The sequence below is a fragment of the Colobus angolensis genome, unplaced genomic scaffold, assembly GCF_000951035.1.
Source record: "Colobus angolensis palliatus isolate OR3802 unplaced genomic scaffold, Cang.pa_1.0 Scaffold37, whole genome shotgun sequence".
In the NCBI taxonomy this organism is placed as follows: domain Eukaryota; kingdom Metazoa; phylum Chordata; class Mammalia; order Primates; family Cercopithecidae; genus Colobus; species Colobus angolensis.
In genome coordinates this window covers 4472752-4480139 of record NW_012117043.1, presented here as the reverse complement: position 1 = coordinate 4480139, position 7388 = coordinate 4472752, and positions in this window count along the sequence as shown.

Sequence of the window (7388 nt, the reverse complement as noted above, 5' to 3'; positions counted from 1 at the left end):
CCGCAGCCGGGCCACGTGACCGGTTTGTTTACAAACATTGCCGGGCCCGCGGCTGCTCGCTGAGGGAGCCCGTGGCGCGGGACCCCCGGCCGGGGTGGGAGACGGATGCCAGGGGCCGGACAAGTCTACGGGGCCAGCTTTGGGGCGGGGGCGCGGAGCTGGGATCGCCGCTTCCTCCTCCGCGTCGTCCCCGCGGGTTCGGACTCCGTGGGGTTCGGGTGGGGCTGGGGACGCCCTGCGTCCACTCGTGACGCCGCGTCTCCTTCGGAGAGTCCTGGGGACACTTGGACGCAGGGCGCCGCCCTGGGGGCCTCCCACTGTGGGACTGGAAGCCGTCGAAATTTCTCGGAGCGCGTCGTCGGCCCCGGCCCGGACCGAGATAACCGCAGCCGAGTTCCTGCCTGGCCGCGTCCTGGCGCCTCCCCGGTGTCCTTGCCAAGGGGGTGGGCGCGAAGTCCTGCCCAACGGAACGCGGGGGCCTCTGCCGCGAGCGCCTCCCCGGAGCTGGCGCTTAGGGGCGGCCTCGACCTTTCGCCACTTCCAGTTCACCCTGCTTGGCCGCCGACCTCCTCTGGTGTCTGTCCCAGAGTGGTGGGCTTTCCTCCGGTCTTGGGGGCGTGCGGGGGTGGGGGACACCTGTTCTTTTGGACGACTTGTCCGGAAGATTGCTACCTCTGTGCGAGAGTTTAAAAAGCCAGGTGAGCGAGTGTCCTGTTTTCCTCCGCTTGGTGCGGAGCTGCACCCTCTCCCGCCTTCCAGTCCCGCCGATGTGACTGGCCCCAGGGAACTGCTCCGAAGCTTTGCTGGTGTTTTTGCTTTCTGGCTTCCCTGCTGATTTTGCTGTCCTTGCAACTTGGGAGGCTCTTGAGTGAGTCCTTGCCTTTGGTGAATCTGAAGGCTAACGAGACAGCTGTCTTTTTCTCCCTGCCCTTCCTTCCTTGTTCTTCCTTGTCCCAAAGCATTGGGTAAGAAGGGTAGCGGTCAGCTTCCCTGTGCCTCACAGAGCATGAGAGGTGCAAGAAGTTCGGTAAACCACTTCACTGGTCTGGGGTGGGACTTGATTTCACATGGTTATTGCTCCGCCGTGCTCTCCTGGCTCTGGTGGCCACCTGGCCTGTGAGTGACTGAGTCTCGCCTCCGGTGAGGAACATTTTCATTCTTCTAAACTGTGTTTTGAGTGGCTGCAAGTTCTTTTCCCCAGAAACAGGCCTAGCCTGGGGAGAGCTGTGCAGATTTCCCCCTTGGCACCATCCCCTGTCCCCAGCTCCATGATCGAATCTCAGGCAGGAGTGCAGTGGGAGCCTCATCCCCTTCCTCAGTTGGGCTTTGCCGCGTCAGGTTAACATTCAATGATAGCATTTCTTGGATCTGTCTTGGTATTTCTGTGCTTGAACCAAAATGAAGATGCTTGGAGTTAGGGGTGGAAAATGGAAAATAAACACCATGCACGAGAAAACCGTTGTCCTTCTTCCCTCTCGGAGCGTGGTTTTCAGACTTTGAGTGGGACCTGCAGTGCATACAGGTCTGTAACTGAAATAAGTTTCAGAGAACAAAAATTACCCTTTCTACCTGCAGTGTGCTCTGTTTTAAAGTTTTTTTTTTTTTCTAATTCATTAAAAAAAATCAATTGTTGGTTACGACCCATTAATTTGATTTCCTGACCAAGCAGGTCCTGACCCACAGTTTGAGAAGCATCGCTTTAGGGCAGAGGTCCTCAAACTTAAAACGTGTGTAGAGATGACCTGAGTCGTGTTTAAAAATACAGTTTGTCAGGCTATTCCGCAGATGTTTATTTTCAATGGGCCACAGGAATCTGTATTTTTACCAAGGGACCCATGAGATTGTGATGCAGGTGCTTGATAAGAGCCCCTGATCTAGTGGGAACTGTAGGCAGGGAACAGTGAAAGGTATTAACTTGGCTCTGAAGTGCAGTCAGGTATGTGACCCCATACTCTGCAATCCCAAAATCACTCAGCTGCCAATCACACTAGCTTAGGCTTTGAAAAGTCTAAGGGCACAGTATTGTTTGTTCTCAACTGCCGTGAACCAGTTGGCTTTAAGAGACTGGTATCCCTCGTTCTCCACTCCAGCCTGTTTGAGGGCTGCTGCACAGTGATGTGTACCAGGAGATGTTTCTAGGTGTGTGGGGTTTGGAGATGTGAGTAGTGCCGATGAGTTGCGTGAGTGTTGCTGTGCTGTTCATAGATGATGTGAATTTTTCATTGTCTTAATGATTTTAAAGGTTTTGCAGGCTGCCACAGAGTCATTGTGCCTGGGGGGGTTCACAGTTGGCCAGCTAAAGAAAAGGTCGATTTTGTTTAGTATCCAGACTGTGTAGCCTGGGGGAAAGGCAGGCTGGTAACTCTTTTTATTTGAGGGGAGGGGGGTGAGGAGTCAGGAGTTGGTCTACCATCAGGTCTTAGTAAGAGGCGCAAGTTCCCATACCTCCTGGGCTATCCAGTCCTGGTTACTTCCCATTGTAATGGCCCAGTCCCTGAGTGCAGGTGAATCTTGTTAGGCATCCAGTTTCTGATGCTGTTATCTCTGCCTTCAGGCACAAACACACACACACACCTGATGCAGCCACAGGTTAGATTCTTCCCTCTTAGTTACTGTGTCCAGACATGTTGGTAGGATACATTTATTTGAATTAATGAAAGCTGCGATTTAGCTTCAAAAAGGACTTTATCCAAATTCAAGTTCAACCGTAGCCCTTCTTGCTAAAGGTGTGTGTCTTATGGGAACATTAAGCGTGGGATTGTAAAAATTAACTTTAATAATGTTCAGTTTGGCCAAGCAGCTCACGTTCAGAATGTTTAGTTTTGAGCATATGGAGAAAAGAAAGCAACAAAAGGATGGCAAGGGATGAGATGTCCCAGGATTGGAAAAGCCAGAAGGAAGAGGTGTTGAAGTGAGATTCAGATGGAGGATGTGATCAATTCCCGTTGTAAATTATCTTGGCATTTCCTTAGTGTTTGTCATGCAAACCACTAGGTGCTCTGACAACTGCATTCCCCTGAGCATAAAAAGGTATAAAATTTTGGAAAAGGAAGAAGCATAATTTTCAACTTGAGCCTGTAATGATGGAAAGCCAGCCAGGGCCTGCAGGCTAAAGATACTTTTTAGGGTTGTTAGTTTTCAGTGATATTGTCCTTAACAAAAGGTGATACACTTGAGTCTGTCAAGTATTGTACTGCCTGGGTTTGTTTACCTGGGAGCTGTGGATATAACACTGGTGAGCTTAAAAGTAAACCAGAGGCTGGGCGTGGTAACTCACGTGTAATCCCAGCACTTTGGGAGGCTGAGGCGGGCGGATCACGAGGTCAGGAGATGGAGACCATCCTGGCTAACACGGTGAAACCTCGTCTCTACTAAAAATACAAAAACAAAAACAAAAAATTAGCCAGGCATGGTGGCGGGCATCTGTAGTCCCACCTACTCGGGAGACTGAGGTAGAATGGCGTGAACCTGAGAGGCGGGGGTTGCAGTGAGCCGAGATCACGCCATTCATTGCACTCCAGCCTGGGTGACAGTGCGAGACTCGGTCTCAAAAAAAAAAAAAAAAGGTAAAACAGAATATGCTATTCCCTTGTCGCCAATTTGCCAATGGCAAATTGTCCTTCAGATATAATCTAATTCCTTTCCCTGTAGGCAACACCTACTCTCCTGTCTTCTGCCTCATCTGTTACCAATCTCCACCGTGTCCACGCTGCTTCTTCCTGCTTGAGAAACGCTCACCTTTTTGAGGTTTCTGAAACATGCCATACTTATTTTTGTCATGGGGCTTTTCTACTGGTAGTAACTCTTTCCAGGATGCTCTTTCTCCAGATTTTTCTTTTCTTCTTTTTTTTTTGAGACGGGGTTTTGCTCTTGCCTAGGGGAGTGCAGTGGTATGATCTGCTCACTGCAACCTCTGCCTGCCTGGTTCAGGCAATTCTCCTGCCTCAGCCTCCCAAGTAGCTGGGATTACAGGCACACCCCACCACACCTGGCTAATTTTTGTAGTTTTAGTGGAGACGGAGTTTCACCATATTGTCCAAGCTGGTGTTGAACTCCTGACCTCAGGTGATCTGCCTGCCTCAGCCTCTGACAAGCGTTGGGTTTACAGGCATGAGCCACCAGGCCTGGCTCTTTCTCCAAATTTTTGCATGGCTGACTCTCACTTGGTTCTCAGAGCTCCTTCCTGAGGGACCAGTTATCTAGAACAGCTCCTCCTCCCTTCTCTGCCCCTCAGCCTCTCTTAATCCCCTTAACTTTATTTTCTTCAAAGCACTTTAATACCGTCTGGAAATATATTATCTACTTGTTTGCCGACACGGAAGCTTGAGAGCTTTCCTGTCTTGCTTACTGCTAAAAGTGCTTGGTGTGGAGTAGACACTGGATAAATATTTGTTGGTTGAATGCATGAATGACCAAGAGAACCAAGGTTTAGAATCTCTAGAGGAAGAAATATAGTTTAAGAGAAGAGGAAAAGATAATTCTGTTTTTCTGGGATAACATACTATTCTCAGAATTACTTTCATTTGCGCTATGTCTGCTTTTCACAATAGTTTTCATTCCTTTATTCCATTTATAGGTTGGCAAAGGCTCCAAAAGCTCCATTGTTATTTTGTTGTTATTAATAATAAACAACTCTTATCTACCCCAGTAACCTTATTCTAGGCCTCACTGTTTCTTTTCTTCTAATAAATGTTAGCATTTCTATCAGTAATCACATTTCATTAATACCAGGAGGCATTATATGTGGGGCTAAGAGCCTGGACTTTGGAATCAGAAAAACCTGGATAATTAGCTCTGTGACCTTGGCAATCTACTAAAATTCTCTAAATCTTTGTTCCTTATTTGTAAAATGGTACTAATAATAGTTTGCATCACACAGGACTGATGGGAGGATTAAATGAGACTGCAGGGGAAACCAGGCACAGAGCCTGGCACCTAAGCACTCAGTGCTAGCTATTAATAACAGCACTAATATTAATAGGTGGATTCCCCTCTCTCTGGCTCAGAGGAATCCATTCTGAATCCATTTATTTGGGAGTGGACAGTGTGTGGTGGGTTCAGAGAAGGACTTCTTAATATAAGTAAGTGAAGACTGAAAATGCCACTTACATCTATTTGAACTGGAATGGAATTTAGAAACCATCTATTTGGACACTGACCGCTGCCCAGCACCTACCTGGAAGAAGTAATAGTTACGGAAGTTTTTGGCAGGACATGTTGTCTATCTGCTCCTGTGGCCATTCTTGGTTTTAGACTTGATTAAGCTGGGCCATCTGCATGCGCCATTATGTCAGCCCCTCCATTGTTATTTTTACTGAGTTGAGCTTCGGCGTCTGCCCTTTGCTTTATGGAAGGACACTGTCAGAAATAGCTTTCTATAACTTGTTACTGTAGTTCTTATAAGGGTTTATATTGTTGAAGACTAGCTACAGATTCAGTGCCCCCTTTAAGAAGCTCATGGGAGAAATTCTTTTAGAACCTAGTTTCCCTGAAAAGCTTTGCCTCTCGTGAAAACCTGGTATGCGTTTTCTTTTGTGGAAACTGGAAATTTATAGCATCGTATTTCTCTTTTTGCTTTGGCTACCAGGAAGTACAGAGCCAAATCTGTGGCTTGATTTTAGTGACTATGTAGGGCCCTGCATCCTATTTTTTTCCAGTGTTAACCTTGTAATTTTTATTTTCTATTAATTAGGTATATACTGGGTTGGGCATTAAAATCTGTTTAGGTGTTAAAATTTTAGAGATATAAACATTGAGGTTCAAGCAGACAAAAAGGACTTGATTTAAGACATAGTGCTAATTAGGGCAAAGTGGAAGCTATAAACCATACCTTCTGTTTCTTAGACCAAGGCCTCTTCCTACTTCTGCACATTCTGGAACAATACCAGCTCCTCATCTAAACCCTAAATAGGCCATGTCTCCATTCTAGGCAGAGTCTACCTTCTCTCTGAAACGAGGCAGAGCAGCATAGCACTGCCACCTGCATTCCTATTACCTGGATGGGTCAGCACCACCTGGGTTTCCTGAGCTACAGAACAGTCAGCCCTCCCCCTGGTCTTAAAAGCAGTGTGTCTAGACTGAGTGGCTTTGATTCGAAACTGGATTGCTGGCTCCAAATGAGGTTACCCTCCAGTGTCTGGAGTTCCTTTGTCTGTTTCTCACTGGGAAAGGAGGGTTTGACATCCGGTTGGCAGATGGGTGCCACTGAGGCTCAAACAGGATCTTCTGGGTGTGAACAGTGGCCAAGTTTAGTTGCACCAGAGAAAGTGGCTTTGTTTTACCCAATGTGAAATTTTTAGTTCTAGGAAATACCTTTCTAGTGATTTGTTTTTTGTTTTCTCAAGGCGTTCTGTTCAGGAGTACCTGGGACAAATTAGTGTAGGCATGGAACAGATCCTGCCAATCAGGAATATTTGATCCCTATTTTCAAGATGGATTGGTGAAGAATGAAGAGGATTTACACATGCAGAAACATTCCATGGGGAACAGTTGTGTGCAAAGGCACCGAGGCGTGAACATAAGAGGGAGCGTATGGGGAATGTTCAGTAAGCCCGTGAGATGGGGAAAGAGGGCACTGGGATGTAGTTCTCCACTACCATGGCTGCAGATAGAGCACTCTATGGGAGTGGACTGTGACTTCATTCACAGTAATGGTGAAGAGCGCTGCACAATGGCTAATTACCTCAGATCATCGGTGTCCCCAGGAGGGAGGCTATCTTTAGGGATTCTGGAAGCTGGCTGCCTTAAGAATTCCTCGTCCCACTAAAGGCCTACAAAATCATAATTTTCAGGATGGGGAATTTGTAACAAAAACAAGAAAATAGTAACAACCCCTGAAAAATTGTTTCTCAGGTTCTTCTAAAGCAGCCAACCCCACATATGTCTGAGGTCTGGAAACCACTGAGGTTGTGGTTGATCCCTCTGGCAGGAGCTACCAAGCAGCCTTGGCTTTTGGCCCCCTTCCCCTTGTTCTTTCTATTTTTGCTTTTTCCTTTGTGTTGCCCCGGCTTATGTCATCCGGGATATGTGTGCGCCCGTCCCCCCCCCCCCCCCCGCTTTGTTTCTTCTTTTACCACTTTGGTCTTTGTCTGTTGGGGGTCCCTCCCTAAATAGACCCATTGCCAAATGGACCACAAGAGAGAAATGAATTAACTTTCAGGACTGGTTACGTTAATGGTATAAACGTGTGCATTACATAAACCTAAGTTAAATAGGGCTTGCAGTTTGTTGTGCTCGCAGGGCTCTTTGTTTCTGTTAGGATTTGAGCAAATGTTATCCCCACACTGAACTGCAGCCTTAAAGCTAAGTACCTCATTAGCAGGGAGGTACAACAAGAGCTGAAAACCAAGTCCGGCCGCTTTGCGGAACTTTAAAAAATTAAGGCGGCC